Raw genomic sequence first — 10,935 nt, forward strand, 5'->3', positions numbered from 1 at the left:
AAGATGTGTGGAGGGGAGAGGGAGGGTGAATGTCATAGACCAGTTGGGATCAGCCCCAGTGCCCAAGGTCAAGGTAGGTGCCACCCTTTAATAAATATCGACAACTATAGTGACCACCCTTTTAGAAACATAGGCATCAATAGCAACCCCAGCAATTTTTAAATCTGAAATCACTGGTGTGTATTCATAGAGTTTTAACAGTTTTCAGTTCTTCGTAATATTATATTTTCTGAGAGAGAGGGAAGGAGAGAGAAGGGGAAGAGAGAAGATGAGGGGGGGGAGGGAGGAAAGATATAGAAGGGTGGGAGAGGGGGAGGAGAGTCGAGGAGAGGGGGGGGGGGGGGTAAAGGTCAGAAAGGGTGGAAACTGAAGGAGAATGAAGAGGATGGGGAGGAAAGGGAAGGAGAAAAATAGAACTTTGGGTGTTGAAGAAATGCTCCTTTCTGACCAGGCCACTCCAATGCTCTGCCCCCCAGAATGCAATTGCACCCGATGCAGCAAACATCTTAACCGATGTTCATCTTAGATTTTAGTTTACTCTAGATTTTAGATTAGTTTACCCGGCAGATTTTACCTTAGGGGACAACTAGACTAGTTTTGCATAGAAAAGTGTTGTTCATATTCACCCAGTCTTGTATTTTGTTTTACAAATAAACAATAAGAATTATTATTATAATTATAATAAGTTTATTAAGGGTTACCTTTAGACCATAATCAATAAACAGGAAGTTGCTATCCTCAAGAGGTCCCACGCCTACTTTAAGTATCGTCTCATCTTCCAAAAATTCCTGCAAATTAATCCAAAAGATCATAAAACATTCGTATAAAGGATTATCAAGCAGCTTCTGTATTTGAATGCTAGTCAGCTATTCACAATCTGCTAAGTTTATGAGGTACATACCCCAATAGTAAAAATTTAAATATCAACACGAGTGGTGAAAAGAGGGACCACATACAACTTCACGTTAAAGCCAATGATAAATTTCTAACGCTAAGAAGCATGTTTTTACCTGTAAATTTTGATAGAAGGAATAGGATTGATGTGCATGGTTGCAAAATTGTGGTACTGTACAGAGAGCCTTCAGTATTTACAACTATTCCTGTAATCTGCTATTACAGGAATAAATATTTTATCCAAAACTTCACTAAACATGAGCTGGGTACGTTACTTGGAAGTTGGCATCAATGTATATTATGTACATAGTTAAAAATAAGTTTTAATGTTTTTTGTAATTTATGGACTCTGTGTATTACATTTTTGAATCATGGCACCTTTCAATCTTTCTGCAATGTCTGCTGCATCCAAAGATATCCCATGAAGAAATTAAATTTAATATTTTTTGTACTGTACTCTCAGCTAGATTATATTTGTGAATTCACATGTACTTATTTGTTTTCCAGCAATGCATCCCTAACAGAAACTGAAAACTCATTGTATGATGTGTGCTGCTCACTGAGCAACCAAGGAAAAAACCAGCATTGAATGTAATGAAACAACATTTTCTGGGTGAGCCCCGGAGGCTCCCTTGAGCTATCAGAATGATACGCTATATTAATCTGGAGCATCAGTCAATGGAGTTCTGCCATGGAATCAATGGGATGATGAGCGAGAACCTGGCCCCCCTCAAAGAGGCACAGGGAGCAATGGCCTATGGAAACCCCAATGAGTTTGGCAGCGTTCCATGTCTGCCATCGACCGGGGTTAGACACCCAGATAGGGAGGCTTAACAAAACAAACCCCACCTGGTAAGAAATTGCAACCAAAGACCGAACAGACAGAACTCCCCAAAAACATAAGGAAACAAGCAAACAAACAAATGTCATTCATCGCCGTCGCGCCACTTGTCTGCGCAGCCCTTCCCTCCCTGGAAGGGGTAGGGGGAGCCTCAAGACCCCCTGCACCAGCTACTCACACCTCAGTTCGGTGGCTGAGCATCAAAACGAAACCGCTGATCATTGCCAGGAAGCCTCACCCAGAAAATGGCGTTTAATTAAATTCAACGCTGGTTTCCTGTGGGGAGCCCCTCCAGCTCCCTGGAGCTACATAACCAAAGACAAGTACAAGAGAAATTTACCCAGGAGACAGCCGCAACGTGCACATCAACTCGAAGTCGAGACAACTGGATGCAACCTGCAACCCAAAGCCACACATGAACGACTGGGACTGGGAACATTTACCAAATAACGGGTGACCCAAGACCCTGTTCGATCTCCAAAACCCCCGTGCTCGAATGTCAGCCCGAGACATGTTGCCAAACATGGCAGCCAAAGCAGAACACTACACTCGTACTCATGACATTTATCAAACAGCTGGCTGGATGGACCTAATACCACCCTGCGGACAACCTGAGAGACCCAAACCCTGGAACAGGGAATGAAGGAAATCGGGTTAACCCAAAGCGCGTCCACAGCCAAAGAGGCGCAAGTTCAAAGGTAAAGGCGGAAAGCCACAACACGTTTGCACCCCCGACTTGACTAACCAAGCATCAATGACCCAAGGATCCCTCAGGAAGCTTGCCATCTCATTCTTCGCCAAGAAAGAAGGAGACGGCTGTCAGTGAACAAACCGACCACCAGGATCGCAAGAGTAGAAACCCCTGTGCCAGAGAGGAGCATGAAGCTCACCAGCCCAACCCCCAGAGTCCAGTGCCAACAGAAACAGAGCCTTGGAAAAACAATCTGAACCGAAAGGGCCACCACAAACTAAGGAGAATAGAGAAAAGAGAGCACCCGGTCCAAGGACCAGGACGGCTCAGGCGGCACATAAGCAGGCCAAAGGTGAAACAAAGTATGAGAAAGCTTATGAAACAAGGCGGAAGTGAAATCCACCCCGAATGCAAGCTAGAGCGGCTTCGCCAGCGCCGCACAATAAGAGGTGACAATAGTATTGGGCATGAGATGAAAGAGCCAGAAAGAAAGGACAAAACCTGAACGGAAATAGAAGACAACCTACGAAGAGAGAAGAAATGGCAAAAAGAACACCAGGAAATTTCATACTGTTACTGAGACGAAGCTCGCATGTAGGACACCTGATCACCATATAAAATGAAAAGAAAAGCCCTGCAAAAGTACAACGCAAACAGAAGGAACAGGAACACGGCCGCCGCATAGGAAAGCATGCTACGCAGCATCCTGCGCCCCAACCAGCACACCACCACTTCCTACCAAGGCCAAACAAAGGCCACGAAACCCTAGCTGGCCCCAAGGGAGGGGCAAATGTCGAGCAGCAAAAACCCTTATGGAAGTAGTCCTGAAGGCTCTAGGGAAAGAAACCGTAAAACCCAAGGGTAGTACTTACAGGGCGCTTAGGGAAAGCAGCCCTAAGCGCAAGCAGCCCCAGCACAATGATGTTACTCATGGCAAACCACACCAAAAAGAGCAGAAAACACAACAAAGCATAAATTCCGCCAAGAAATTGAAGCCAGAGTTGACGACCCGCCCCAGAGCACATCAGCCTATGAACTGAGGTGCGAGTAGCCGTCGTGGGGGTCCAGGGCTACCACCTCTCCCTCCCGGGGAGGGGAGGGCTGTGCGGACCAGTGGTGCGGCAGCGGTGAATGACATCTGCTTGTTTCATTATACTTTTGAGGGAGTTCTGTCTCTGTTCGGTCTTCGGTTGCAATTTATTACCAGGTAGGGTTTGTTTTGTTATGCCTACCTTTCTGGGTGCCTAACCCCAGTCGATGGCAGACATGGAATGCTCCCAAACACATTGGGGTTTCCATAGATCATTGCTCCCTGTGCCTCTCTGATAGGGCCAGGTTCTGGCTCGGGCCCCCGGTAGGCAGAACTCCATTGACTGATGCCCCCCAGACTAATAAAGCATATATCAGTCCGATAGCTCCAGGGAGCCAAAGAGGCTCCCACACAGAAATACCAAATAATATTAATGATAAGATCTCTGACGTGGTTATCTTGAGATGATTAATAAGGGTCAGGGGAGAACACATGCTAATATGGCAAAGAACCTGAAAAATTATTGAGCACAAGTTTATCTCAGGGATACATAGAATTACATATTAAAAGTTTACATGACATAATTGGAACATAAAATATATTTAATGGCAAGTAAATGTAGAATGGATGAAATACAGTAACTCAGGACTAAGTTGCTATGAAGTGTTATTCTCTTAATTTACTTAAAATAAGAGAATCACAATTCCATTCACACATTAGCCACCACATTTTGAAACAAAATAAAAAACATCACTGAAAACTAAAAGTTGCCGAGATGACAATTTCCCCACATTTCCTTACTTTAAGACTACGGGGGAAGGTTTGATTTTATGTGTGTGAGTCGCAGCAAGACACACAGCCCAGAACAGGAAGCCAGCTGGATCAGTGCCACGGGGCGACGACAGCCTCTCATCTGCACCCATTCACAGTCAAAACCCACAGCTCCATCTTGCCGAGCTTCTCTGTTACACAGATAAAAAAACCAGCGTTGAATGTAATGAAACGCCATTTTCAGAGTGAGTCCTGGAAGCTCCATGGAGCTATTAGGCAAATATGCGATACATTAGACCAGGGCTTTAGTCAATGGCGTTCTGCCTACAGGGGACCACGAGCCAGAAACCTGACGCCCTTCAGAGAGGCACAGGGAGCAATGACCCTGGAAAACTCCCCCCTGTTCTGGGGGTTTACCTTATCTGCCATCGACCGGGGTTAGGCACCCAGAAAGGTAGGCGTAACAAAACCGACTACACAAGGAAAGAAAAATGCAAACAAAAGGCAAACAGAGAGGGAGAACTCCCTCAACTGTTGGAGCAACAGCTGAACCGGGGAAACATAAGAATAAAGGTACAGTATGTAACTGCAGAAGGCCTATTGGCTCATACAAGGCAGCCTCCTTCTTATAACCACCCAATTCCACTTGTGTAGATCTTTCCTAAATTTAAACTTATCCAATTTTATACCCATTGTATTGTGTTCTGTCCTGTGTTGATACTTTTAATACTCTATTAATATCCCCTTTGTTATGTCCATTCATCCACTTGTACACCTCTATCATGTCACCCCTAATTCTTCGCCTTTCCAGCAAATGTAATTGAGCCTTTGTCAATCTTTCTTCATATGACAGGTTTCTAATTTGCGGGATTAACTTTGTTATCCTACGCTGGACGCGTTCTAGTGAATTAATATCATATCCATAGTACAGCAACCAAAACTGAACTGCATAATATAAATGGGGCCTAACCAGAGCAAGATATAGCTGAAGAACACCACCAGATATCTTATTAGTAACCCCCTTCGATTAATAAATCTCAGTGTCCAATTTGCCCTATTACGAACATTTATGCATTGATTTTTTGGTTTTAAATTCTTACTAATCATAACTCCCAGATCCCTTTCCCAATCCGATTTCGCAATCTCAACATCTAGCTCGTATCTTGTAACTATATCATCATTACCTAATCTCAAAACCTTACATTTGTCAGCATTAAACACTGCATCTGCCAGTCGTTTTGACCATTTCAAATCGGTTTGAAATGGTCAAAACGATCACTTCAAAACAATCTATTTAGATCGTTTTGAAGTGATAGTCTTTTTTCATGTTTATTTCCCTCCCGATTTTTGTATCAGTAAATTTACAAATACTGCTACTCAAACCTGAATCTAAATCATTTATATATACTGTATTATGAATGACAGAGGTCCCAGGACAGAACCTTGAAGCACTCCACTTACAACATTTTCCCACTCTGACTTAACCCCATTTATACTAACTCTGTTTCCTTTGAGATATTTTTTGAGATATATACAAGAGTTGTTACATTCTTGTACAGCCACTAGTACGCGTAGCGTTTCGGGCAAGTCCTTAATCCTATGGTCCCTGGAATACGATCCCCTGCCGCGAAGAATCGTTTTTTCATCCAAGTACACATTTTACTGTTGCGTTAAACAGAGGCTACAGTTAAGGAATTGAGCCCAGTAAAATCCTCCCCGGCCAGGATACGAACCCATGACATAGCGCTCGTGGAACGCCAGGCGAGTGTCATGGTTGGTATAGCCATGCCCTAATCCAACTTAATATAGTAACCCCAATACCGTGAGCCTCTAACTTTTTAATCAGTCTTTTAAGTGGCACTGTGTCAAAAGCTTTGCTAAAGTCAAGGTACACAACACCACAATCCTTACCACTATCAACTGCCTCAACTATGCTGGAATAAAATGATAGCAAATTTATTAAACATGAACGACCATTTGTAAAACCATGTTGTGAACCATGTTGTTGCGTAAGAAAGCAATTGTCAATTATTTCTAAAAAATCGTCTGCTTCATTATTACTTGTTCTGTTTAACCAGTTTATTCCACTAAAATTAAAGTCACTCATGACATAAATACTGTTAGACCTAGATGTGCTAGATACTTCATCCCATAGATGCTTTGCTTCCATTCTGTCTAAGTTTGGTGGCCTGTATATAACTCCTATTATAAAAATATTTGCTTTTACGTTTAATTCTAGCCAAATAGTTTCTGTATGTGGCTAAGTTTTGATTCCCCTCAGACTACATTTCAAATTTTCCCTAAGATATATGGCTACTCCCCTTCCTCATCTATATCTATCTGTGTGAAATAGTTTAAATCCATTTATTTGATATTCAGCTAATAGTTCTCTATTTTCTACATTCATCCACATTTCAGTAAGTGCAATAATATTTTTTCTGTACAGACAAGAGCATTTAAATAGTTTATTTTGTTTCTTAGACTCCTACCGTTTGTGTAATATACCCTAAGTGTATTGCTGTTTTGAGGCCCTTCTCTTTCCCTGTTCATTTTTCCAATTTGTTTTCCCCATAAACACATACTGTACTGTTATTACCTCCCCTCTCCCTATCAATTCCCATACCACTATCTACTAACAATCTAAACCAAACAAACCCCTCCAACCACAGGTTGCAATGAGTTGGCAACAGCAACAACCCCAGCCCTCGATAAATGCACCAGAGGTGCATTTATCGAGGGCGTAGACAGTCTTGTGGCGTAGACAGTCTACGCCACAAGGCACAGAATCTGAGACAAATCACTGGAGCCAGAGGCACAAGACCACCCCAGTAACACATCAGCCTGAGAACTGCAAGGTGCATCGCCGATGTGGGGGTCTGGGGCTCCCCCTTTCCCCTCCGGGGAAGGGGGGTTTGCACAGACAGCGGCGTGGCGACATGATGACATCATGCCCATTTGGAGAGTTCTGTCCACTTGTTTGGCTTTCAGTACCAATGGTTTCCCCAGAATAGGGGTTTGTTTTGGGGCACCTGCCTTTCTGGGTGCCAGATCCAGTCGATGGCACACAGAATGCTCCCAACCACACAGGATTTTCTATTGGCCATTACTCCTTGTGCCTCTCTTGAGGGGGCCAAGTTCTGGCTTGTGGTCCCTGGTAGGCAAGAACTCCATGCACATTGACTGATGCCAGAAAGTTATATATATCCATTCAGCCTGGATAGCTCTGGTGAACCAACGGGGCTCCCCCCCCCAGAAATGCAAGTTTTGCCCATCTCATGATACAATATTTCTCTCTCCTATATATTGTAAATAAAGACAGATTTTATATTTAACAAACAAAAATCAAGAAACACTGATCTTATTAAATGCAAGGCTACCATATTTGAGAAGTTGAAAGTAAGCTTTAACATTAGGACAACTTTCCATTTTTCAAATATGGAAGTCATCCTTACATTACATATATACATACATACACATACAGAATTTATTCAATATTTCACCATCCATGTATTCAAAAGCAATTCTGAAGTTGAAAAGCATAGCATAGGCTCTGCGTACAATGTTCTTTGTGTGGTCCTCAGATGACAATTTTCTATCCAAGACCACCCTAGATCTCTTTCTTTTTCAGAATTCTTTAATGCCTTTTCACTTAATTTGTAGATTCCGCATGGCCTATTTTCTCCTATTCCACAATCTATAACGTGGCATTTATTCACATTAAATACCATCAGCCAAATGTTACTCTATATACTTATTTTGCCCAGGTCATCTTGAAGGGCATGGCAATCATTTAAAAAGTTTCTTATCTTACCTACTAGTGTGGCATCATCAGGAAACATGTTTATAAAGTTCTTTATTCCTTCTGATAGATTGTACATATAGATAATGAACATTACTGGTACTACAAATGAACCCTGTAGTACACCACTTAAAATTTACACAGTCTGATACATTGCCTCTTGATTACTGCCCTCATTTTTTGTCAGAAATTTTGTCATTCATGTCAGAAGTTCCCTGTCATTCCTTTAGTATACCTGTATTCCAGTTTTCAGAACAACCTCTTATATGGGACTGTCAAAAGCCTTTCAAGGTCCATATAAATACAATCAACCCATCTATCTCTTTCCTGTAAAATTTATGTGGCTGTAGAAACTAGACTTGTTACACAGGACTTTCCAGTTTCAAAATCGTACTGTTATTATGTCATTTCTCTTCAGGAGTTCTACCCATTTGTTTTAATTATTTTTCTAGTGTTTTGACTATCATGTTTGTCAACAATATAGGTCTATAATTAAGAGTGTCATCCCTCCTACCATTTTTGTAGATTAGAACTGTGCCTTTTTCCATATATCTGTGAAGACAAAGATGCTAGAAAAATAAACTAACGTGGAGTGTTAAACTCAGATGGGCATTACCTCAGAACCAAAGTGAAATTTCATCTAGACCAATTGCTTTGTTCTTACTTAGCTTCTTGAAAATTTTCCAATTCATATCGTGATGCCTCTATGTACTCTATGTTATTCTCTGAAATTCATATTGTGTCTGGTTCTCTGAAAATTTCATTTTTTGCAAACACATTTTGGAACTGTTGGTGAGTGGAGGATGGTGTTGCTAGGGTGGAGAGTGGTGTTATTAGAGTTATTTCTAGTGTTGGTTTGTGTGTCAGGGAGGGTCCAGTGTGTGTGAGTGCAAAGATGTGGGTGTGTAGGAAGGACATGGTGGGATGTTAGATTGTGAAGTAGTTTGAGTCAGGGGACATTATTTTTATATTAGGAGCTGCCGTCTGATGGCAGTAAGGTGCAGTGGCTGGGCAGGACAAGAAGTTGGAATGAACACTACTGAGTTGATTCTTGGTTGCAACTTACTCTTTGAAAGGGCTCCAAGTTTTTGGACTGTGCTTTCTGACAGTCAATCCAGGCTGGACTGAGAATTTTCTATTACATTACAGGCATCTCTCTAGCAACAGTTTTAAAAAATCCGTATTATAAACTCATGGAATTGCCTACCCGTCAAAGCTGTAAATGCTAAAACTCTGCTCCAATTCAAGATCCAGCTTGATAAAATCATCAGGACAAATGGGTAGACTTTTGACAAGCTGCCGACTTCCTGTTCTCATCGAGACCACTACAGAGATAGTGGCCCTCATGTAAATTTAGATAAATTCAAACTGCTGTCCTGCCTTTAATAAGTACAGATGTGTCATGAGGCCTATATTGAATTTTCAGAATTTGTGGTTGTAATACCTACTTAAGATATTCCTACTAGGTATACCTAACAAAATGTAAAAACTTTAAATACATGAGGAGCCATAAGATCTTGCAGAACGAAGCCTACATATAGCAGAAGAAATCTAGTCTTAAAAAGATAGAAAATAAAGACAATACAAATTCACCTACTTGTACAATAATGGTAGAACCTTTGCCCAGCCATCCTCGCTAGTCACCACATGCACACACTTCTCTACTGCCTTCACTGATCTCAGCATCCTCCAGGAGTGAAGTGCCTCCACAATAGCTGTGTTATGATAGGCAATCAATCCAGCACTCCCCACGCCAAGCAGAAAACCACTGACCACAGCTGAGTGCTCTTGCATCCACTTCCAGGTCATCCTGAGTTAAAGTCTGAAATGCCATCGAAGAAATAATTGACTGAAAAATAAATCAAATTTGAGTACTGTATTATATCCTATCATTTTCTTGGCAACATTGCATTCGAATACGCATGTTTGTTTTTTATATACCTACTATATACATGCCACACCTGTGACAGGTAAAAACATGCTTTTTTTTTTTTTAAACAGCACCATCTGTTGGACGTAAGAGCAACACACACTGTAATCTCCGAAAGTTCTTCACTGAATGCTTTGAAATTTTGACACAATGTTCCATTCAAATAAGTGCCTGTTTTTATATACCTACTATATAGATGCCACACATGTGACAGGTAAAAACATGTTTTTTTTTTAAACAGCGCCATCTGTTGCAAATAAAAGCAACACATGCTATACTAAATATGTTACGATTCCATTTCAATGTTCCCGATTGCACTGATATATTGAATTTTCATAGATTTCAATATATTTTTATTTTTATTTAACTATTTTGTGTGACATTGCATTGGAATTAAGCTGTGTTGTTTACCATACCGTTCATTTCGTGAGTAGTATGCGCGAAGCACTACCTAATAAATTCCCTGTAACCTACCTTACCCCTCTATTGTCAACCCGTCTGTTTTTTAAAAACAACGCTGTTTGTCGACCTAATTGTTATTTGTGCTGTTTTTTCAACCATGTTCCCCCTTTTTTGTCTTTATTTTTATTTGTTCTCAACAGATTTTATTCTTTATACTCAATTAGTATTAAGTTTTAGTCATTAATGTTTTTCCTGCCCTAAACGCTTTGCGTAATAGTGGCTTTAGGCATTGTATGTACTAGCTCTATCTATAAATCGATCAAATTTTGGAAAATCTCTTGAATGTATGTACCTTACCTGAATAAACATTTATTTATTTATTTAGTATAGTTTATTTTATTATTTTTCATTGTTTTTCATTTCGTTTTTTTAATAGTTCTTATTTTTCAGTGATGGGAATATCAGATTATTTGATGTTTCCATTTTTCTGATGGGAACATCAGATCATTTGGGAATGCATCGGACGAGGGAGTAGTGAATGGTGGGGAGGACGAGAGGACGAGAGTGGAGGATGGTG

General features: G+C 41.0%; 1 protein-coding gene across 1 annotated transcript in view; it reads right to left on the reverse strand.

Annotated features, from left to right (window-relative positions):
• The window catches only part of LOC138349872 (exonuclease 3'-5' domain-containing protein 2-like), a 51,229-nt gene that overhangs the window by 22,712 nt on the left and 17,582 nt on the right, over positions 1-10,935 (reverse strand). The gene's annotated exons all lie outside the window — the stretch shown is intronic.

The sequence above is a fragment of the Procambarus clarkii genome, chromosome 1 (genome assembly GCF_040958095.1).
Source record: "Procambarus clarkii isolate CNS0578487 chromosome 1, FALCON_Pclarkii_2.0, whole genome shotgun sequence".
In the NCBI taxonomy this organism is placed as follows: Eukaryota; Metazoa; Arthropoda; class Malacostraca; order Decapoda; family Cambaridae; genus Procambarus; species Procambarus clarkii.